Source organism: Peromyscus californicus, unplaced genomic scaffold, assembly GCF_007827085.1.
Source record: "Peromyscus californicus insignis strain IS unplaced genomic scaffold, ASM782708v3 Scaffold_8__1_contigs__length_139910024, whole genome shotgun sequence".
NCBI classification, from domain to species: Eukaryota; Metazoa; Chordata; class Mammalia; order Rodentia; family Cricetidae; genus Peromyscus; species Peromyscus californicus.
Window position 1 is genome coordinate 130,407,584 of NW_026294606.1, and position 24,697 is coordinate 130,432,280.

Consider the following 24,697-nt stretch of genomic DNA (forward strand, 5'->3'; position numbering starts at 1 on the left):
ATATCTTCTTCTCAAGAGACAATGCAAAGATGTGTCCCAGCAAACCTAAGTGAAGATACTTGAAGCAGAACCAACGAGCATCTTTAGTAGTAGTAGTAGTAGTAGTAGTAGTAGTAGTAGTAGTAGTAGTAGTGGTAATAGAGCATCTTAGACAAAAGTGGGAATCTAAAGCAGAAATGACTCATTCAGGAACAAAGCAGCAACGCTAGGCATCCATCCTCTTAATGTTTATTAGTCATTGAAAGGCTCATCTATATTTAGTGATGATGCTGATTGTATTAGTAAGATTTTCCTCATCATAATTTTCATCAGTATAAAATACTACGATTGGTAATAATAAAGCACACTAAAGATAAAATGAACAAACCACAAAGTTTGAAGGTTCTCTTGTTTTGTTTTGTTTTTCCCTAGGCAGGAAAATCTGAAAAATAAATGGTTCCATCACACCATGAAAACACCAACACCATGCTACTGAGTTTCCCTTTAGCCTTGTGAAAACAGGGGTTGTGCCATTCCAGAGGTTTGATGCGTTAGAACTTCCTTCTAAGCCCTGTGGCCTCAGTATCTCAGGTTAGACTAACGCTCTTTGCCAGCATTCTAGTCTGAAATCTGTCTAACCTTATTCTTGATATTGATGTTGTACATCATTTAAAAAGCACCTTCTAAATATCCTTGTTATAAGAGGTGCTAGAAAAAGAAATAAGAAAATTAATGTAGTTCATCAAAATGCTAATTAAAGAATGAGTAAGTGAAAATGATGCTCAATTGTGTTACTAGATCATGGTGATTTTTCTTCTAATAAAATATAATTTAGAAATTAAAATGTACAAAAAGAAACTGGAATAGGAAAATCCTGGTGATATTTGTATGACTAAACTCACGTTAAAATAAAAATAAATATTTTTCACATAGAAAAAAGTGTGATTTATTGTTAAATAGTATGCCAAATTTCTTACTAAGATATTAAATAAATGCTTCTTATAACTTTAATTCCAATAGTAATTAAAATATCAACTCCAGTTCTGAAATCAAAATAGAAAAATATTCATCAGGTTTTTTTTTTGTGTGTGTGTGTGTGTGTGTGTGTGTGTGTGTGTGTGTGTGTGGTGATCTGTGATAGTGTAGAAAACCACTTTAGTGTCAATTCTGAGATAGTTTTAAATAATTCTTTTTATCATTTGCTGCTTAAATATGTCAAAACAAGGCGTTACAAGTCATAAAATGGCATATCTCTGAATAACTCTTCAACACCTGTAGTTAAAAGGTTTAATTATGACCTTTATTGGTAGTACCAATCACTGTTTCCTAGAGATGTGCAGACTTTCCCCCTGAAATTGATTACCCATCACAAAAAAAAAAATCTTTTCATTAGCAAAGAGAAGTGTTTGGACATTGTTGCTTGAGCACACTAAGCTAGTCTAATTTTAAGTAATGTAGTTCCTATGTATAACACGCTGGATTTCTCTCTCAGCTAACACATGCATTGCATCTCACGGCTGAAACACCTGGTAAATGAGTCATCCTGTTCTAGTGCTGTGTACTAAAGGGATTTATCCACAATGTGTACAGATCTGCACCTGAGGACTGGGTTTGCAAGCCATGGGACGTTTTGTTCTCCTCATTTGAACTTAGTCCTTCTTTTCCAGACTAGATTTTGAGAGATGATGAAGGTTAGGTGTCCAGCCAGTGTCTTACCAAGGTCTCTACTTCCTCTCCACTTGGACCCGGTGCTAGAAGCTGTGCAGCGGCTGGCAAGCGGGCATGAATAGAGTCTCCATGGTCATCACATTCAGTGAATTCTCTCCAGAATGGTACCGAAGTGGACAGAAAGACTGTGACCAAAGCCTGTGATGCATCTTGGCACCTTTATTTCAGGAGTATTTGGATGCTCACAGCACCCATAGGAGCTTAGTGCTGCTGCTGTGACATTTAAAATCCTAATGGTGGAGAACAGGTCAATGACTATTGCAATGCAAGATAACCTTCTCAAAATGCTAAGGTAGATTAATAGACAATGCACAAGGGTGTGTGTGTGTGTGTGTGTGTGTGTGTGTGTGTGTGTGTGTGTGTGTGTAAATTCTGATTCACTGATCTTTTGTTCCCTTTTAAAGCATCTGCTGCTTGTTCAATGACTTACCTGCCTTTTGTGTTTCCTACATTATCTCCTATATCAGTGGCCCTCAACCTTCCTAATGTTGTGACACTTTCATACAGTTCCTCATGTTGTGGTGACCCCCAACCATAAAATTATTTTTGTTGCTACTTCATAATTGTAATTTTGCTGCTGTTATGAATCATAATGTAAATATCTGTATTTCTGATGGTTAGGTGAACCCTGTGAAAGGGTCATTAGAGCCCCCCCAAAGGGGTCATGACCCAGAGATTGAGAACTACTGCTCTATAGACTTCCATTTAGATGCTGAGTGGAATAAAATGAAGGCTCTTGCTAAAACTACTGATATTAGAATTCTAGCTTTAATTTCCCCGTAATCACTTTCCATACGCAGCTGTTCGAAGTTCTCAGAAGTGCACGCCCCCATTTGAGGTCTGTGACACACAGAGGTGGATCAGGTTAGACACCAAGGAACTGAATCCATGACCCCCCAAGTCTGCTTCAGCCCTTTACTGAACTAAACTGTGATGTACATTTGAGGTTCTTAGTTGTGCTACAATATTTTTCCACTCAGAGTACAGCCATCAACACACTTCTTAGATGGCAAAGTCACAGTTCATGAACCTAGAGGTCGTTACAAGACAACTTCTGAAAAATTTAGAAATAGATGCTTTAGTTTGTTTTTCAGATTCAGGACTAAACACAAAATTTCCTTTATTTCAACATGGTCATTTCATAATGCCTTCCAAAACCAGAAATACTGGCCAGTGTACCAGCATCCATCCTCAGATGATGTTTAACTATGCTTTCAGCTCATCTCTCTTCACACGGAGAACTTTAGCAACAATAGCTTAACCATTATTCAGCATGAAAGCCCTAGCAGATTCTAATTTTTGAAAATGGATCGTTATCTCTACAGAAATGTATTGAAGAGAGTTTTGGACTAGGAACCAAGAAACCTCAGTTCTACACTCAGCTCAGTTATGGATTAGCTCCTTGAGTTAAGGTGTACTACTTCTCTGGGTTCAGTTTAATTTACTGGAAAACAGAGTTCAAACTGGTACTGGAAAAAAAAAACAAAACATGCTAGCTCCATGTTCTAGTCATTTCTGTGACCCCCTTATAAACATCAGCAGCAAACATGTTGATGTACATGTGAGAACAATGTCAGGCATGATACAGCCTCCCTGCTTTTCCCTCATCCACCTACCCATCTCCATTTACCCCCAAACAAAGCAAATGTCTGCCAAACTTGGGGAGTAACTGAACAACAACTTTGGTTGAAGCAAATACAAAGGCAATCCCGGTACATACTAGTGATCCATGTGGCAACGCAGTGAGGCTGAAGTGTTAATACCCCCTGCACACGAAGAGATGAGGCCATGTGCTCTTACGTGGTGCATTGACAGCTCATTACTACCAGGAAGAGCACAAGAGAATACGCCCCCTGCAGTATTTCCATCAGACCATCAAGTTCCCTTCCCATCATCAAAGGGACCTAAATATTTAATTGTGACAAGTTTTGGAAGGAAAGAATGGGGGATTTCAGCAACACAAATCTATACACCCTTCCTACTTAGGATTTCAGAGATATGAATACAATAGTGACGGGGGTCCTTGGAAATCTGACTTTAAAATACACCCCCTCACTGGACCTACCTGGACTGAGTCTACCAGGTTGATCTCAGTCCGCGGGGAAGGCTTTGCCCTGGAGGAGGTGGGAATGGGGGGTGGGCTGGGAGGAAGGGGAAGGGGGTGGGAGGGGGGAGAACAAGGGAATCCGTGGCTGATATGTAGAACTGAATTGTATTGCAAAGTAAAAATAAAAAAATTAAGTAAAAAAAATACACCCCCTCGTGCTTCCTAATGAAATATTCACCCTCAGAGGCAGAAACATGCATATATTTTTAGAAGATAGAAGGAAATGCAAAAGATGGAATGTGTGTCTTTTAGGGACACACATTCTCTAAGTGTTTTCCTACCTATTTTGCTGTCCTTTAACAGATCAAAAAGAAAAAGAAAAGAAAAACACTCCCGAAGATGTTAAACATCAAAATGTAAACAACGCCTCTCTTCTGGAAATGCCACTGCAATGCAAACCAACAAATGTCTCTGTAAACATCCAGGGGAAAGCCATCATTAGCCCTGTCAGCCTTTGTGAATATCAAGCAGTTCTGGTGTCATACACAGGGATTTGCAGCCGTGAGACATGCTTTGCATCTAAGCCATCGAGACATGCAGCTCGGAAATGAAAATCTCATCCGGACAAGAAAATAAACAAAGGCCATATGTAGCAGACACGGAGAGTCTTTCTGGTGCATATAATTATACTGTTAGATTAACCCAGGGTGCATGGAAGTGAGAAGACCATGTAGGAATAGATAGCTGAGGCCATCCGAATTCTGTATGACATTCATGAATAATCAAGGCCGAAGAACTCTTCCAAGCAAGCCGTTAAACATTCGGTTCCGACAGTCTTAGAGCCCACACCCTCCACTGTGTCACCCTTGGCGCTTTTATCTTCCTCTTTAGAAACTCATCCCCAGAAACTCTACAGGATTCAGCCCCTCTTCTATGAAACCCTAATACAATTCAATCCATCCAGCTGGGCCCCCAGCTTCCCCATCTAGAATTCCAAATTCCCTTTCTCTTGACCTCACTATTTTATAGTCTATCAATTTATACCAACACCTCCTGTCCTCAAATCCAAACTCGCTCACATAAACAGTATTGGTTTCGGAAACCCAAGGCCCAAGTATCCGGGTTCTACCTTTCCTTAGTCCTCCAGTCACTAAGCCCCAGTGTTTCCCCCACCCCACACATCCCAAACAGCTTCGTCATTTCTCTTGCGTTCTACCCAAAGAACCTGCTTCTTCTCTGACGTCTTCCTCTCACATCCCATCCACACCAGGTTCTCTGCCCTCACTCTTCCTTTCATTATTTTATTTTGTTTCTCATGTTAAGTCTTTAGCCATTGTTCAATCTAAATTACAGAGGCTAAACGATATAATCTGTCTTTCCAGACCTTATAGCAGGAACTGCTAAATTTTATGGAAAACTTTGTATTTTGATTTATAATGACTTACCTCATCACTAAGCAATTGTTTAATAATTTAAAAAATTTATTTATTTATGTGTGTATGTGTGCCTAAGTGTACATATAATGTATATATGAGTGTGTGTGTGCAAGTGCACGTGCATTGCATGTATGCAGTGCTCCTAAAGGCTGGAGGATCGTACAGAATCCCCTGGAACTATATTTATAAGCATCTATTAGACAACTGATATGGGTGCTGGGAACCCCTAACCTCTGCAAAAGCAATGTGTGCTCTAACCAGCTGAGCATCTCTCAGGCCCTTCTCTGTTTTTGATCCCAGGCTTACCTTGGACTCACTACGTAATCAAGGATGGCTGTGACCTTCTGCTCTTCTTGCCTCCTACTCTCAAAGACTGCAATGCAGGGTTATACATTATTATAGAATTATTGGTATAAAGCTTGGGTTACCAAAAAACATGCACAGGATGGAACTATTGGCCATCCATGTTTCAGACTCACTGGTTTAGAATTCCTCCTTATTGTTCAAAAAAAGTGCCAATCAGACATGAGGAATTTCACTCAAATAAATCAACAAAAGCAAATATTACTCTATTAAATTAAAATAAATGATAAATTTTAGTTGAGAAACTGTTGGTTTGATTATAAGTGTGAAACATAAATGCTTTCCTTGAATTAAGGCATATGGATATGAGGAAACAGGTTGACTTATTAGAAACACCTTTGTCAGAATTTGAAGCAACTAAGACTACACTGAAGTTAACAGGACACTCTAGTCTGCCAGTTGAATTGCAGCTGTAGACAACGTGGAAGGCTACTGTGTCATCACACACTGAGTGAGCCACCCAGTCAGTGCAGAAAACATGATCACTGCAGTATTTGAGGACTTGAAAGCAAATAGCAGCGGGCATATGAGACGAGAAAGTCAGAATCTCAAATATCAGCGAACCAGCAGCTATGAGAGTCCATTTCCCTTCTGATCTTCCTTGACCTAGACTAAACACAGTCCCAGTCTTAGAGATTATCCTTAGTGTAAACAGGGTCCAGACCTCTGCTGTCAGCTCAGGATACAGAAGTTAGGACTCCTGATACTCCAAGACGAAGGAGTCTCTCTCTTCACTCTCTTGTGCTCTAGATCCCTGTAACCTCATGGTGACAGTGGTGGGGACAGCGACCAAAGGGGACGGAACCAGGGCTCATAGGCTGCTCTGCCATTCACACCTTCCTGTAAACTACGAGAGGAGAGCTTCTCCAGGTGAAGCTAAGATCCCAGTTGTGTGGGATGGTGCCCTTTACATGTCCATCATTTCTGTTCTCCTCTCATGTGATCCCAGAAAGAGGGTGGGATTACACAGAAAACAAAAGGGGGCAAATAGTAATGATTGAGAACTAACAAGAGAAAGCTGCAGGACACAAAGCAGTGCCAGAGAGGTCATGGAGAAGATGGAGGAAAGGAAAAAGAGCTCCAATGTTGTTAGTGGGCTCCCAGGAACAGGCTATAGATCTGATGTAGATTCTGAGAAGTGATGTATTAAGACAGATCATCAGGAAGGCTTGTGTACTTGAATGACAGATACCAGGATAGATCCAAAGGACACAATGGCTTGGAAAATAGAAATGAGAATATAGGGTTTCTCCAGACAAGAAGTTAGCACACAAACATTTAGCCATAAACAACTGGAAAACAGTTTTAAATACCTTTATAGGAGGTTCAAAGGAAATAAGAAGTGAAACATAACTCTATCAAAAATTGTAAAAGGTAAAATCCTATTAATGTCAATGATATACATAAAGAAAGTCTAGATAAGTAGACACGCTTTGATAAAGGATTGGAAGATATAGAATTATTAAAGCTGTCACCTCTCCCCAAGCTGGTCCACAGATTCTGTATGATATGAACAAAAATCCAAGGACAAATGTTTGGTGACTTCCTTGAACTGATTTCTGGAGTTCAAGGAAAGGAAATAGAATGGACAAAACAACTTTGAGAGAGAAAAAGTGAAATATTTGCTGGAACTGATGCAAGATGTAGTAGAAACCTATAGAAACTATACAGCTACAAAGAGAGCCCAGATGCATTAGTCAAAGCTAAATAAAAGAAAAGAAAGGCAATATGCCTAATTGGTTTCTGAAAAAGTTATGAGCAAGTCAGTAGAGAAAAGTCTTTTCAGTAAATGGTGCTAAGACAATAAGATCTTTATTTGAAATAATAAAAAAAAAACCAATTCTGCTTGAACTTCACAGCTTTAGTAAAAGATAAAGTAGTCCACGAACATAGACTTATAAAAATGATGCAGGGTAAATTGTGGACCAGACTTTAGCAAAGAACACGTGACACCAAATTCATGTCCTACGAAGGGAGAAAAGTGTCAGGATATGGGAGCTAATTATGGTAAAGCCAGCATTTGGGAAATGAAGGTAAGAGGATGTGTAATTCCGTGTTAGCCTGGGCTAAATGATACGACTATCTCAAAACATCAAGTGGCGGGCAGAGATCACAGGAAAGAGGGATCAGGAGACAGGGAGAAAGAAGAAAAGAAGAGGAAAGAGTCAGACTGGAACATCGTCAGAATTGACAACTTCAGCACTGGAGAAGACTGTTATAAGAATAAAATGTCAGGGGTGGTGGTGGTGGTGGTGGTGGTGGTGGTGGTGGTGGTGCACACACACCTTTAATCCCAGCACTCAGGAGGCAGAGGCAGGCAGATCTCTGTGAGTTCAAGGACCCCTGGTCTATAAAGTGAGTTCCAGGACAACCAGAGCTGTTACACAGAGAAACCCTGTCTTGAAAAACCAAAACAATAATAATAATAATAGTAATAATAATAGGACAAGTATTTAACTAGGAAAAAAATTCCGATGTGGCATGTGTGAAAAAGAATTTGAACCTAAAATATACAGAATGCTCTCAGAACTCTGCAGTAATGAAACAAGAAAATACCTAAATAATGAATATGTAAAATGCTTGAACATTTACATTTGAAAAGGAGGGTGTACAGATGGCACAATCACGTGAGGAGATGATCTACAGCGTGAGAAAATGAAAACCACTATGATATGCTGCTTCGACAGCTTAGGCAGCCAGCACGGCTGAACCCTGATGGACACTCTCGTGTAATGCTGACAGGGAAATAGTTCAGCAGTTTCTCTGAAAGCCAAACACTTACCAGGTAAGCTAGAAGCAAAAATCATAGACATTTATCCTAAGAAGTGAAAACTTGGAATCACTTGTAAAAGTACACACAAAAAAATTTAACAGCTTTATTCATAATCGCCAGACAATGAAAGCGCCCAAATGTCACATAATGTGAATTATTCAACAAACTGTAGTATACCCATGGCATGAAATATTATTTATCAAGAAAGAGAAACCTGGCCCCCACAAAAAATTGTATGAATTTTAAGTATTAGACTGAGTGAACGGAGTTGATTTCTATGGTTTAGATATTATTAGATTCCCAATTTTTCAATTTCTATCTTAAAAATTAAAAATCCACTAGAAGGGACAATAGACCCTTTGGGGACAGAGGTGGCTTTGGGGGGTGATCAGAGCTCACCAGCAGCAGGAGGGCTTTCCTCATGGTGATGGCTGGACCTATACTCTGCTTCTGGCCCTGTTATGCACACTTCATCATGTGTTATAATTCACAGAAATATACAAACACTTTTACGCTATTAGGTTGTAAAGCTGAATAAATGAGAAGGAAGATAGCAATCTTCTCTGAAAATAAATTAATAAAAAGCAAAACAACAATTTAGTCTGAGAAAATAAAAAAATCCCCTCATCTTAAAGGGGTTTCTTTTCCATTTCAACCAAATCTAATTTTTAAAATTTCCTTGGGATGGCAGACCCAAAGTATGCATTTTATCTCATGCACTGTGCTTTTAAAGTAACTAAAGACATTAGAAATCTCATACATGAAATTTAAAAAAACACCACAATTCATCAAATTGGATAGGAAATTGCTCATTCACGGACACACAATGAATTTACCACACCAGTGACCCAGGATCAGGGTCTAAGTCAACCGGTCATCTACTGCAAAGGTATTCACGGAGACAGATATAAAGGAAACTATTGCTAGGCTTTTGCTTTGTTTTATGATGTTGACTTGTCAGCATTGATCACTTGAGTTGGGGGAAGGATGGGTGAAGAGGAGGGTTCACATGTGGAAGGGGCTGCTGAAAGAGGAAGGAAGTGGTGTCAAGACTAGGATTGTGCAGGGCTAGTACACCAACAGTCACTAAACTTGAGTAAATGTGGACTTTTTGGAAAGGAAAAAAACGGAGCTGGTGAAATGACTCCCTGAGTAACGGTGCTTGGTCAGCATGCCTGATAACTGACTTGGATAACTGAAGCCCACACAGAGGAAGGATAGGCCCTATTTTTGAGTGTTGTCCTGAGGTCCACAAGAGTGCTGTGAGATGCACATGTCCGCACAGGAACACACAAACAATGAGAAAAATATAAAAATAAAAAGATTTAAATGAGAAGAATGTACATATCTTTAAGGGTGGGGCAGAGCTTTTGTTTTGTCTACAGAACTTTTTATGTGAATGACTTTCAAATGTTACAATGCTAATCAAAAGGCACTTGGATACTAAAAACATACACGACAATCATGGAGAATTGGCACACTCAGTTATTAAATGCTGATGATAAGACTGTATTTAATATTAAAATTTTGAGGTACATATTTTTAATCAGACATTTTTGTGCTTTTGAGTTTTGTGTCAGCTTCTAATAGTAGGAGGGAGTACAAGAGATTTCTCAAGAATGCCAGAACCCAAAGGTCACAATTATGGTGTGCGAAATGATTTTAAAGTATAATGTATTTCCAACCTGTACAGTCAGAAATTCAATGAGTTTTAAATTCTAGGAGACATGTACTTTGAGACTGAACAGCTCTTGTGACCTACATTCTCATGCTTAATTGCTTCTGGATTTGTTTTAAATTCTTCTATGACTCACTAACAAAATCTTTCAGTTTTTCCAAATGTCATTTTCTTTTCTCCTTTAATTTAGCATCATCTCCTACCAATAATACTTTGAAATTCATAAAAAAAATCTATAGAAATATAAAAATAATGTAAAATTAATAGAAAACAGTCATTACTTAAAAACATTTGTTATTTGTATTACTAATCATTATTCCAGTCACAGGAATGGAACAGAGCAAAGGACAACAATGCTTATCTTTATGGAAATTACATTCTAGAAACAAACAAGCTATATATCAGATGGTCAGAGCCCTGGAGGAAAAACAGTTAGTGGAGAAGGATCGTGAAGTGCTGTGTTGAGGTAGTTACTTTGTAATGAGGGATGGACAAAGGTCTCTAAAATGACATTTGAACAAGCACCAAAGGAAGAGAGGCTGAACTTCCTCTCCCTGGAGGAAGAGCATTCCAGGGATCAGAGCATTCAAAGGTCTTGAAATGAAATGGTGCTGCCATGTTCTAAAAACAGCAAAGCAGAGATGCCAGATCACTGGAAAAAAAAGGACTAAGAGATCCATCCTAGTTTCATGTCTATTTCTGTGATCAAATATCCTGACCAAAAGTAACAGTGGGGAGAAATGGTCGATTTGACTAGCAGCTCTAGGTTATCGTTAGGGGGAAGTCACAAACTCAGGACCTTTGGACAGCCATACCACACCCACAGTTAAGAACAGAGAGAAGCTCTATGGTTTGGCACACACCTTTAATCCAGCACTTAGGAGGCAGAGGCAGGTTAATCTCCAGGTTCGAGGCTAGCCTGGTCTACAGAGCAAGTTCCAGGACAGCCAGAACTACACAGAGAAACCCTGACTCAAAAAAAAGGGGGTAGGACAGAGAGAAATGAATGCACCAAGGCTACCTGCTCTCTCTCTCTCTCTCTCTCTCTCTCTCTCTCTCTCTCTCTCTCTCTCTCTCTCTCTCTCTTCTCTTTTCATTCTTCCTTGCTAGCAAAGTTAGGATGTAGCCTAGGGAATGTTGCTATCCACAGTGAGCTGGGTCTTTCTATATCAAGTCATGCCACAGACATGCCAACAGCCCAATCTGATCTATTCCTCATTAAGACTCTCCAGGTGGTTCTAGGTTGGGCCAAGCTGAGAGTTAAAATAACCAGCACAAGAAGCACATGTGAATCTTAATACAAGCTCGCTCGTTTTCACAGACTTAGTAACTCAAAACAGCACTCTACTTTCATAGGTTCTATGGTTCAGAAATCATCAGAGTCCTTGAATCAGAGTCTAACCAAGTCGAAGTCAAGATGCAGGCTGGGTATAACAATCTCTTTCATTCATGGAGGCTCTAGGGAAGAACATGCTTCCAATGAGAGCTGGGAGAATGTATTCCCTTGAGGCTATGTTTAATTGAGGTTTCCATTTTCTGTCACGTTATCAGTTGGAGTGATGCTCAGTTCTCTATTCCATAAGACTCTCTCCAAAGAAACTCCAACACAGTAGTTTGGTTTTTTCAGAGCTAACAGAAGGCTTGCCATACCCGGTTAGCTATGACAATATCTTACATGGTACCCTGGCCAGTGATGTATAAAGTATATGATTGGCTACCCACTAGTAGAGGATGAGAGCTAAACTGATGGGCAAGGCGGTTCCCCTGTCATTTTCCCGGGTTATACCCACACTAAAGGGGAAGGTATTGCGCAAAGCATTTCTCTAGTGGTGAGGATCTTTGGGACTATCCTAGCATCCTGTCTCTCATTAACAAAGGTTTATGAAAGAGTATAGACTAGAATTTTACAGGCCACTGTAGGAACTTTCATTTTCCTTCTACTAGAATAATCAACAGAGCATTTTGAACTGAGGTAAGTTTTGAAGTGAGAACTTGAGTTACAAGTGGAGACATGATGGGTGGCTGGGAAAGTAAAGCCCCAGGAAGACAACTGAGAGAGAAAAGGCTAGAGTTGAGGTGGATCAGAGTCTAGTTTAATTCGAAAATATGATTTGTAAGATATCTGAGTGGTAGGATGGAGAGAAAGAAAGAAAAATGTATTATAATGGTGAAGAGGATAGAATTAGAATGTCTTGAGATGGGGAAGCTATGACAATTAACACGATTTGGGGAGAAAGGCAGGCAGTATGCAGGAAGGGGGAATTCAATTTTGAATAGTTTAGATTTGAGACACCTATTTGGAATTCACTTATCAGGAGGTGGTTGGATAGTTGGCTTTTGAAAGGAAGTGTAAGTCTGGAAGATAAGTCCATCATTACAGTGTGAACAATTGTTAAATTTTGCTTTTCTTCGAAACAGAAACCAGGTAAATCAGGAGAGAAAGAGAAGAGGAAAGATACATAAGGGATTTTATTGACATCGATATCGGAATATAGATCTGAGGGCTGGAGGAGTAGTTCAGTATCTGGATGCATATATATAATTTTTCCCAGTACAAACGAAGAGTCATTGAGGCTATTGAAAGCTTTGGAGCTATTGAGAAAAGAATGACTGATGAGAGAAAATAGGAGAATTCCTATACTAAACTGCAGTGTAAGAGATACCAACACTTAGAAGTCAGACCAATGAGGAACAACCAGGAGGAACAGAGAAGAAAAAGTCATTGGTGGTAGGAAGTGGGTAAAAGCCTGGTGTTCCAGATATCAAGTGAAGAATATCTTTTAGGGAATAGGCAACTGATCCATTATGTCGATATATTTTAGTGAGAGGAATAGTGGGAATTATTCACGGGCTTTAGCAACATGAGGCCACGGAGGATCATACGAAGTGCTGCTTATGGATGTGCCAGGGATGAAAGCCCGGGAAGGTGTTTTCAGAAATGCTCTAAGCAGGTGAAATGGTTCTGCTGCAAAGGCTGCAGGGGCCGGAGCGTGAGTCAGAGAGGCATGTGGAAGGGTGAATGGAGTGTTTCCACGCTGATAGACAACTGGCAGATATCAGTTTATGATGCATGAGTCAAAGTGGATAATCCCTGGAGCCAGCTCTCAGATGACTATCTGAAGCACGATTTTTAGAGAGAAAGAGAAAGTTAATTTACAGGAGGGCAAGAAGAAAATACTAGTGATTGGAAAATACACTGTGGGAAACTGTCAAATTATTCCAGTGAAGCAGAAACCAGACAAATTAGCTAAGAAAGAGGAAGAGGTGAGAAAGTTTCAAGATTTGAGGAATGGTGTAGCATAAAGCTATGGCCCAGACAGTGAGACCGTGAATGAATCACGGGTTAAATGATAGTACTGCACTGTTATTGAAGATACCCAAGAAATTAGGGAGCATGCTCCCAAATGCAGCCTGTGAACATGGAAGGCAGATGCCTCTACACAGTTGAAGAAATGTAATTGTGAGGTAGGTGAGATAGATAGTGGTTTTAGTTAGATTTATATGAATCAAAAATAGTAGCTTATAGTTTTAATTCAATGGTTTATTACACTACATTTTGCTCAATAGGAAAGGGGAGACTCAGGAGTTGAGGGCATATGATTTCTAGGAGATGGACCATGAGACCTTAGTTAGGCAAAAGGAGAGGGTATTGGAGGGGGCTGTGAAGGACAAGGATGAGAAGCAGCAGTAGACTCCGGGGTCACAGACATACTACTTGGAGTGTTCTAGAAAGATCCAAAGCAATATGCTTAAAGTGGAGACTCTGGAGAGATGGGATTAATACCATTTGTCAGGTAGCTAGAAAGTAACCTTAAGATCAGATGAACTACTAAAGTAGGGTAGAAAAGCCCCAAGAGTTCAATGATTTATAAAGGTCACTGACATGGCTACTGAATCCAATTGTCAGAGAGAAGTCATGCTGAACTGATACTGTGTCAATAGTCCCACAGATGGAGGGGACAGATAGAGTTCACCATAGAAAGGGGAGAGACCAGATGGTAGGAAGCATCAAATTCAGAAGATTCAGATGCTATACAAAGAACGTAAGGTTAAAAACAAAGGTGGCTGGGGAGAGCTGGCAGAGCTGTGAGAGTGGACCTCAGACACCAGGACTCAGTGAGCGAGCAGAAGCCTTAGCAGGGGCAGTCAGAGCACCAAAGAGAAAGAAGGATACGACACCAGACAAAGGATGACAAAGGGCACCCAGGAATGCCACATATGGTGACTAAACACTGGAGTGAAACACAGGCTGAGTTTAGTCAAAGCGTGCGAGGGTAGGCAGTCTTAGGCATAAGACTAGAATAAAGGCCTTCAAGGACCTGTCTTCTGATTCTAGCTTGTTCCGCCTTATTGTCTGAACTCTGCACTGCTCAACCATTTGGTGAATATTCTCTAAGTCAAATGTGGCAGATTTCACAGCTGAAACGGATTAAATAAAGTCATAAAGATTTGGACAGAATTCTGTTATTTTTGTTGAGGAAGTAGGGCGAGTATATTGTTTTTATCTGCACCAAATAAGGATATCAGCAAAGACAAATCCACAGCAAAATGAAATCAACTGTCTCCTGCTGTGGAATGTTCTGTATGGCAAATGTGTTGCTAATTAGTCAATAAATAAAACACTGATTGGCCATTGGCTAGGCAGGAAGTATAGGTGGGACAAGGAGGAGAATAAAGCTGGGAAGTGGAAGGCTGAGTCAGAGAGACACTGCCAGCTGCCACAATGAGAAACAGCATGTGAAGATGCCGGTAAGCCACGAGCCATGTGGCAAGGTATAGATTAATGGAAATGGATTAATTTAAGCTGTAAGAACAGTTAGCAAGAAGCCTGCCACGGCCATACAGTTTGTAACCAATATAAGTCTCTGTGTTTACTTGGTCGGGTCTGAGCGGCTGTGGGACTGGCAGGTGAGAGAGATTTGTCCTGACTGTGGACCAAGTAGGAAAACTCTAGCTACAGTCTCCTACCAGTTTTCTATAGAGTACCCAAGAAAGATGTGTCCTCCCTCCTCTACTTCTCCCCTCAAGATGTCATTTCAGATTTCTGACAATAGCAAGATGCCTCTCTTAGTAATTCTAAGCACACTTCTAAGGATTCACGGGAGGAAATAAATTTGGCTTTAATCTAGACTGAAGTGCAAACAGGATGAGGAGATAGATGACCAGAAGCCATAGAATTAAAATTTGTAATTCCAAAAACATTATTATATTCTTCTGTAAATTTTAGGTAACTGGAAGAAATGTGTTCCGAGTAAAAGGATTCACTTGTTTTGCCTAACACCAGATTTAACATTTCTTATCTGATAATATTAGAGAAGCTCTTAAGTCCTTTGACCATCAGTGCTGACTGCAGTGAGTGAATCCTATGGCCCATGCTCACCTTCAGCCTCTCCTGGTTCATCTTGTGGAAACTGAGTCATCAGAAGTACTGATGATTACCTAAGAATACTAGGGTCAAAAGATTGTCTTGTATTTATTTTAAATGTATTACTGAAAGCCAAAAGAAAAGAGTAGCATTGTTCTGATTTTGCAGTGTTCGTGGGAAACAGCAGTGGTTTGGTTCAGTTCTCGGCAGCCTGCTCTTCAGCTCTGAGGAATTTTTCCTTCTGCTGTACTAATTGATCTTTCCTCAGAGTAGGCCACGTTTGGGAGGAATTCATCTCTCCTCTTTATTTCCTTCCCTGGGTTTCTTCTCGTAGGCTGCATTGTCTACACAGCAGCAGGAGCTCCCACTCCTGGCTCCTCTGTGCTGGGCTATGCTGTTCTTTATGTGTAAAAAATGTTTTCTTATAAGCATCTTTATCTTCTTCCAGGAGAGTACACACATTATCTGTAATGTTCTGGTCCACAGTGTGCTTCCAAATTACTGCTACAGTGAATTTTGCTTCCCAAATGTGACTGTGGAATCGTTCATTATCAAGAAGGATAGACGAACTTCCTTCTATAACTCCCTTCAGAGCCTGTTAAATACTTTATTTCCAGAATATTCCCAACAAGAAGTGTAAGTGCAAAACCTTTTCCTATCTTGTGAGGGGAGTTCAGGGGCGTGGGCTGCACAGAATGCCAGGCTCAGTCCCTCTAACGATTAATCCTCACTGTCAGCTTGTCTGGATTTAGAAAGTCCATGGAAATGCACCTTTGGGAGTGTCTATGAAAATGTTTCCAAAAGATTTCAGTCGGTGGTAAAGACCACTCGGCTGGTGAAGGACATCATGCTGTGGTCTGGTGTCAGGAACCGAATAAAGTGAAGAAAGCAAGCTACATCCCAGCGTGCACCTGTCTCTTCTCCCTGACTATGGACACAACGTGAACAGCTGTGTTGTATTCTTTGGTCATGTCTTCCCTAGGGTGATGGACTTCTCTCAACTGTAAAGCAAAATCACCTCTCCCTTAAGCTGCTTCTGTTAGGCATTGTATCACAGCGCCAAAACAAAAAGCAAGAAAGACCTAATCCACCCTTTCATGCAGCCATGAGCAATCTGTGGGTTGCACAAACCATGGTCGTGGGTAAGGATTCAGTGCATTTTTATCCTGGATGACTATGTGTCTTCAAATGCTGACACCTGTTTAACTCTTGCCTTCTTTTAAGCACATTGATGTCTTTAAGTAGACTGTATTCTTCACAACTTCAGTGAACTTCATTCTATGGAACTGAGTATCACATCTGTTGCTTTCAGAAGTGGAGTAATGGTTATGTTTGGGTTTTTACTAGTAATGAGGAATCACATACGATGCAGCCAGGGTATTGCCTGAAGGTGTTTAAATAACTGTAGCAAAATCTAATAACCTTCATTTTAATTCAGAGAAGTAGCAACTAACAACCCCACCACCAACTTGGGAGTTCCAGACTCATCTGTTCCCTCTCTCGGAGTTCTGGAGGCTGGATGTCAGGCTCAGGGCTCTCAGGCCGGCTTGCAGGTGGCTGGCTTCAGCTGTGTCTTCACATAGGGCAGAGGGAACAAGTTCTTAGCACGTCGAATGTGAGTGCAAATTCCAGGAAGACCTCTCCCCATGAATCCACAAAGCTCTAACCATCTGCCTAAATCGCCATCTTCAAGTTGAACACGAAAATCGGAAAGAAATAGGCTCAGACAGTAAGACTCTAGCAATCTTCAAACACTCCCATTTCTAAAATTACCAACAAATATCTTAATTTGGGTCACTAAACATAATTTTTATATAATGAAAACCTTCAAGTCATATTTTTAGAATCTGGGAAGTTTTATACTGTGGCTCTGAGTACTTGATCTGGTCCACCTTCTTTCAATAACCCTCTTCTTGCATTCTGCAAGATCCCGCTGTGTATGAGTTGTCTTCTCTCAACAGAATTGTACCAGGGGGCTGACTCAGTTGAAAACATTCTGTAGGCATTTGGCTGAGTTGCTTGTCCATGAGAACTATTGTTATTACAGGATGTAGCCACTGCTTTCTCCCCAGGAGAGAGGGAATGCCTGGACCCACTGGGTGGAATTTTATAGCAAAGTGAACTCAGATAATGCCATATGCATTATTTCCCTAGGATGTGGTGTTTCTAAGAGATATCTGGTCATAACTGGAGCAAAGAAAAGAGCGTGGGAATGAGACAGTAAAAGTGACAGTAGCTGTGTACCTGCACCTAGCTGCAATGTGACCATCTACCGAATAATCTCACCGCCATACCTGGAACCACTCCTGCCACCACACCCTCCTTGCCATGGTGGACTGTTGCCTTAGACTGACATTTCTGCCTGTCAGTGCAGATCTTATCAACAGAAGTCAAGGATGACGGCAGAGTCCCAGGAAGACACAAGGACTGGGATTCTAGAGACAAGTTACTATTTTCTTTCTATATGTATCAAACTCTACCACAATGAGTAGACATAAGAAACACATCACCTAAGAGTAACTATTAAACACACCAGTGTTCATTGTCCTAGTCAGGAGACACTGATCAATATCGTGTCCCTAAGAACTTACAGAGCAGGCATTCAGAAACTCCTTTAGGATACAAAGGAACTTACAATGTCGGTCCTGTGATGTTCAATGTTTGCCTGAATCTCCTGCCTCTGAGGTCCATTCAGAAGATGCTCATATTCAGGTTCCCTGAAAACGCTCACAAAGATGTAGATTCAGAGAACAATGCTATGAGGAGCGTTGAGACACTATGCTTCTTGGAAAGTCATTACTCTGGCTCATAATTTTCAAGGGTCACTATGTTGTTAGAGGATATATATATATATATATATATATATATATATATATATATATATATATATATATATTTTACTTTTTCCTATATGCACTGATATTCTCACCAAGTATAAACAACATGTAAGTAGTGGTGTAGTTCTGTATTTGATTATACTATAAAGCATAATAAATGTCTACTTGAGTACAAAAATCTCTGTGAAAAATTTTAAGTGCATCAAACATGGAAGAATGGTAGCTCGAGGGAAGGCCTAGGACAGCTGGGTGTGGAGGACAACAAGAAAGCAGTACTGGAGAGGGTTTGGCTTTGGTTCACTCTTGGCTGTAAATTATACTTGTTAGTGCATTAAAATAACATTTTCCCTCTCTTTGTTTTCCATTTTTACTTGCATCTTAAATGAAATAGCATGAGCACCCCACACACCATTATTTTCTGGTACTTCTGCAGAAGGGATGTGGCCCTAGGATTTTAACTCTTTAAATATGACTTGGGTTTGCTGTCAGTCTCAAAGGTTAAATTTTCTTCAGTAGGAAATTACTATTTTTTTTAAAATTTTCATTGTGTGTTTCATGTAAGGCATAGGGTTCATTTATCTCTATGATAGTCTCTCCTGTTATTTTTTAATGAATCAATGTGTTACAGACTATTTTGTTGTTGTTGTTGTCATTGTTGTTATTCTTTGGTTGGTTCGTTGGGTTTCTTTTTGTTGTTGTTGTTTTCTGAGACATGGTTTCTCTGTGCAGCCCTGGCTGTCCTGGATCTCACTCTGTTTACCAGGCTGGTCTCAAACTCACATAGATCCACTTGCCTCTGCCTCCCGAGTGCTGGGATTAAAGGTGTGCACCATCATCACCAAGTTAATTACAGATCTTTTTTGAAAGCACTGAACAATGCTTTCTAGAATATCCTTTAATCACTGAATGTTAAGGCTTCAGTGATGATTTTTCTCCACTTAATCAGAAATATATGTCCTTGACTATAATTTTAAAGACCTCCCTGGTCTACAGGGAGTGTCATGATTATTTTCATCATTAGTTCATTATTGTGAACTTCAGTCATTTAAGTGAATAAAATTCAGAACTGAGCTCAGAATTGTCTTCTTAAAACCAACTTCCTGTCAATATCCAACATCAGCACCACCAGCAGCTCCACAAACCAAACCAAACCAACAAAACAAAAACAACAAAAACCTTGCATTCATTTGGTTCTGTCCTTTTCTCTCACATCTCACACCCACTCTATTGCCAAATCAAATGCATCCTATCGCCAAACCAAGTTTGTCCTTTTATGGAAAATGAATCCAGAATGAGATTCTGTCTCACCAACCCTGAACTACCTCCTTATTGCTAACTCCCAACACTGCTCACATGACCTGATATGGTCGCTTCCCACTGGTTCTCATTTTCCCTGCTCCCACTCTCGCCCACCTGAAGTCTGTCTAATCTCAACTTGGAGGTGAATCTTGCGTTTGTCAGTTCTGACCCCTATTATAGCTCAACTTTACTCTGAGTACAAGATGATACGGGCACCATGGCCTTCACCCATCCACCAACTGGATGTTTGTACTTTCTTAGTCTCTTCCTTGGTTCTGTGGCTTGCTCAACTCACTCAAACATGTGCTCCATAGGACTCTGTTACTCCTGGTACACAACACACAAACTCCTTCCGGAGCTTCACCTGACCTCTGGTTTTCCTGGGAAGAGCACCATCACCATCACCAGTGCCGGGCTTAGATATGCTAAGTGTTTTTTCTCACTGCTGACTTTGCTCAGATAGTCTTTCTAATGACATTTCCACTGAAGTCTCAGGACTCAAATGACAATATGTGAGGACACTGTAGGACAAAAGCAAGAAGGCATTAGTCAACCTAGGGTCGTTTAAATCCCATTTAACAAAAACAAAACAAAACAAAAAAACAAAACAAGTGTGGTCTTGGTGTTATGGATACTTGATGTTTGTGGTAGCAACAGTGAATAGTGGCCAGTGTTCATTACAGACTATGGAACAGGCACTATTTCAACTGCATTGCATGTGTTATTAAAAAATTACAAGCCGCCGGGCGGTGGTGGCACACGCCTTTAATCCCAGCACTCGGGAGGCAGAGCCAGGCGGATCTCTGTGAGTTCGAGGCCAGCCTGGGCTACCAAGTGAGTTCCAGGAGAGGCGCAAAGCTACACAGAGAAACCCTGTCTCGAAAAACCAAAAAAAAAAAAAAAAAAAAAAAAAAAAAAAAATTACAAGCCGGGCGGTTGTGGCGCACGCCTTTAATCCCAGCACTCAGGAGGCAGAGCCAGGCGGATCTCTATGAGTTCGAGGCCAGCCTGGGCTACCAAGTGAGTTCCAGGAAAGGCGCAAAGCTACACAGAGAAACCCTGTCTCGAAAAACCAAAAAAAAAAAAAAAAAAAATTACAAAATCCATGCTATTCTTAGCTCCATTTCCAGGTGATATTTGTGAGACTTCCGGAGAACCCGAACTAGCGCCTCTGCTTCTCTCTTCCTAACACTTATGTAAAGTAACCAACTGGCAGCCCTACCGTTTGCCACAGGCCCTCCTGACTCACAAGGATGTGGTGACTGAGTACAGAGGACTCAAAAATTAAAGGGAAAACTCAGAGTGACTGTTGATGTATTATTATAAAACACTGCTTTGTTCTCTGGTTCCGGGCTCTCTAACAGTTTCATGAGTGACCCAGATCCTGCTTAAAACCAATTACACTTAATGTAGCTTGAAAAGTTCTCAGCTTCCTTTCCAACTCACCTCCCTGCAGGAGGGCACAGGACAGAAAGTGTGCAAGGCTCCCTTTGAAGACAGATCCACAAGGTGTAAAAATGGGAAAACTCTACAGGAACGGCATGTATCCCCATTTTTAGTCACCCTGATCAGGAAATTCAAATAAAACTCTTTTGTATCATTTTATTTTCATGACTGGGCATTTTCAAATTCAAAGAATTCAAAGACATGACAAGGACAATCTTTTAGGAAACACTGTAATTCCATAATAAATATTATAAAAGCAGTTATGTGCATTTCTAACACTTTCCTCTTCCCACAGCCTTCATGCAGCTTACAGTTTCTCTTGGTCTATTCTTCAAGTGATCATTTGAGTAGAATTTGCTTCATGATGTAGTGAAGGTGTTGGGGACTGAGAGATGACATGGAGAAGAGGAGGCAGAAAATCCTTGTAATCAAATGATAGCATCATTTACTTTAAACCTGGCACTGGAGTTCATAATTTACCTCTTCTTATTGGTGTTATTCTCACCACTCGACAGGTTGGGAAATTTAAGCAAAGTAATTAGTTCCTGATGACAGTGACTTTTTTCATTATAGTCTCAGCTGATCCTTTCATGTTCTTAAAGGCCAATGCACTTATGCCCTGCAGAAATCCATCTGTACTGGAATTGGTGACAAATCTCAACAGCCAAGGCATTTAGTGTCAGTGGGCAATTTGCCCAATAAGCAAACACAAAGCCCCTTGGAGACCATCTCTTCTATTTGCCGTGTAAGCCACTGAGAAATCTTCAATTTGATTTTAGATAAGAAAACAGTATTTTTTCATGCAAATCTAGTAAGTTCCAAGTACTCCAATCAGGGAATCCAGTGACTCACTCACCAAATTATTGGCTGGTCTAAAAGCAAATGTCTCCCACTGTAACACAGCATTGAGGAAAACAACCCTGATCCATTGGTTTTAATTGTGTTTATTTACACATAAATTTATTTTGTTGTGCTAAGGATGGAACACAGGGCCTGTGCACACTAAACAAGCACCTTGTGCCTGAGTGGGGGAGCAATGCAATGACTCAGAAAGGACAATTTGCTGAGCTGCTTCCTTCTTTCCAGCGTGTGGGGCCGTGCAATGAAACTTAGGTTGTCGGGTTTAACGGCAAGCCCCTTCAGCCACTGAGCCAGCTCACTAGCCTCTGAGCTATGATTCTACTGTGAGATAGTCAGACTGCATTCCACAGCAGCAGGACTCGCTGAATTCCACTAAGTGAGTCAACACAGAGGTCCTGAACCCCAGAGCTTGCCAAAGGAAACACTACAAGGAAGGAAAGTTTTCCCTCTGCTCCCAGGCAGCACTTTCGATTGCTCTCACATATGGCTATTAAATAGGGCTGATAATCTATCAACAGAAAATCCAAAGATAGCCTCACCATTAGGAGCTAATGACCTTCTTTGGCCATTCAGACTCTATTAGCTGGACTAGGAATGATGGACTCAATGGAAAGACAAGAAGAAAGTCATTGGTCAAAGGAAACTGAGGAGTCAGTGGGAAGCCATGGACATGGCTGGTGACTTGACCTTCCTGAGAACATGCCTGGATTATTTCGGGTTTTCTAGGGGGATAAGAGAATTTGGGGGTGAGGGATATGAAATGATCACCAGACTAGTGAAGCAGTTAGGCTGCATGCCAGCACACACAGACATGGCCATGTTCTCATCTAAACTGAGCTCAGAGACCATGAGACAAAGGGCTAGCCCAGGAATGTAAGAACTCTGATCCCACACAGACATGGCCATGCTCTCATCTAAACTGAGCTCCGAGACCATGAGACAAAGGGCTAGTCCAGGAATGTAAGAACTCTGAGCCCACACTAGGACAGTGTTTGGTGACCCTACACTAAGCAAATGTGAGGGGAGAGTAATGGTTGAAGTGACAGATGGAGCTAATGTGAGATTGAAATGCTACCTGGCTAAGGTGGAGAAGCTGCGGTGCCTGCCTGAAGATTCTGTATTCCTGTGTGCCTGGTTCTGCTCACTGTGGATAGGAGGCCTTAGGTGGGGCAGGAGGAGCAATATGTGAAGTTCTAAGAAGAAAAACACATAATCAGATAAGAATTTCAGGAAGAGAGAGTTGCAAATGATGCTGAGATCCCTACATCGGGCTGCATTTAAAGTAACTGCAAATGTTTCATTTTATCAAGAAAGGGACAGAGCTAACAGGAGGAGATCTCAACAGGACAGTAAAGCTCACTTTGTCATGGTTAAAACAGGCAGTAATCGTGAAATGTGCATGTTCTGTGTATCCAAGCTTAGAAGAATTTGCCATGACCTCAGCCCTTGATAAAGAATTAGAGGTAAGTAAGGAAAGCTGAGAGCAGGAAAATAGTCTTCCCAGGGAAGGGCAGCCCAGTTGATTATCTAATGTCAAGTGGTCCTACCTGAGAACGGGCATGCAAAGAACATTATTCAGACCAAGCAGGTTTATTTATGTATTAGAAATGCTCATACACACAGATTAACAATACTCGAAGAAAAGGAGGTGATAAATTTGAAAGAAAGCAAGGGGTAAGGAACATGGAAGTATTTGGAGGATGAAAAGGAAGGGGTTAAAGATGTAATTACATTACAATCTAAAAAAAATCAAAACACCATAGAAGAAAGAGAAAGCAGACAATTTGAAAATCTTTCCTTGAACATTTTGTATGACTTGCAGAAGTTGAGATCTACACAGTCCAGTGGTGTAGCTGTAAGTGTTCTGGGACTCTGAAAGCCTCCATGGGGAAATGGGGGATGAACAGTTTGATATGTGAGTTGAAAGTGAATGTCCATTTGATAAAGTCCCACACACCAACCTCATAGTCAACCCAAATAAAGTTGTCGTCATGACATGTGTCCTATGAGTCTCCCAAAGTGCCTTGGAGGGCTAGTGAAGACTGAGAAGTCATTTAAAAACAAAGCTTGCCTTTCTTTTCTTTACAATGTAGGAGCTTCAAATATATTTCACCATCGAATTCCTTTCCTTGAATATATACCAATAACAACTGTGATAACTAGTAATACAAAAATCACCATTTGCACAGAGATGATACAAATGCAACAGAGAGCAGAAACATGGTGATAATGATGAACATGACTCTGGTAAGTAGGAGAACATCTAATACAAAATGTTCAAGTTGAATGTAATTCTTTTCAGGCTAATCATTCCTGAAATTTATCTTCACAGGTAAATTAGGTCTCAGATTTCTTAAGCAGGTATGTCTTTGTGTACAGAGAGTAACTTCATGCAATTCACATTTTAAAAGAGGAAAGACTTCAGGCCTTTCTGTAAAAACTGAGTAGCTATTGAATGTAATGTCTAGGCATGTGCTGTCCCGTCAGTGTCTGAGAACTCTAAACCAATTTACAATATGACGGATTCCACATCTTTTGAACAATGCAGAGGAAGGAAGTGCTAATTGGCTTCCATGGCCTTATCTCCAGTCATGAAAATGACTTAGGGCCATAAATAAAGGTGCAGAATAAATCCCTGCACAGACATCTGAGATGTAATGAAAGCCTAGCTGGATGCAAGGGAAAATACCATGTTGATATAATATGATAGTATTATTGTCAGTTAAGCAGTGGGTGGCTGAGGTGAACCTGTGTCATCTACTATTTCAGCCAGACTGCATACAGAATGCCTAATCTAGGCCTATAAAGAAAACAGAAAACTCCCTAAAGATACCAACAAAGAAAAATATCAAAAATAATTATTAGCATTCTCTGTGCTGGGCATC

General features: G+C 40.5%; 1 protein-coding gene across 10 annotated transcripts in view; it reads right to left on the reverse strand.

Moving 5' to 3' along the window:
* Inpp4b (inositol polyphosphate-4-phosphatase type II B) overlaps positions 1 to 24,697 on the reverse strand; it is a 789,997-nt gene that overhangs the window by 270,592 nt on the left and 494,708 nt on the right. The gene's annotated exons all lie outside the window — the stretch shown is intronic.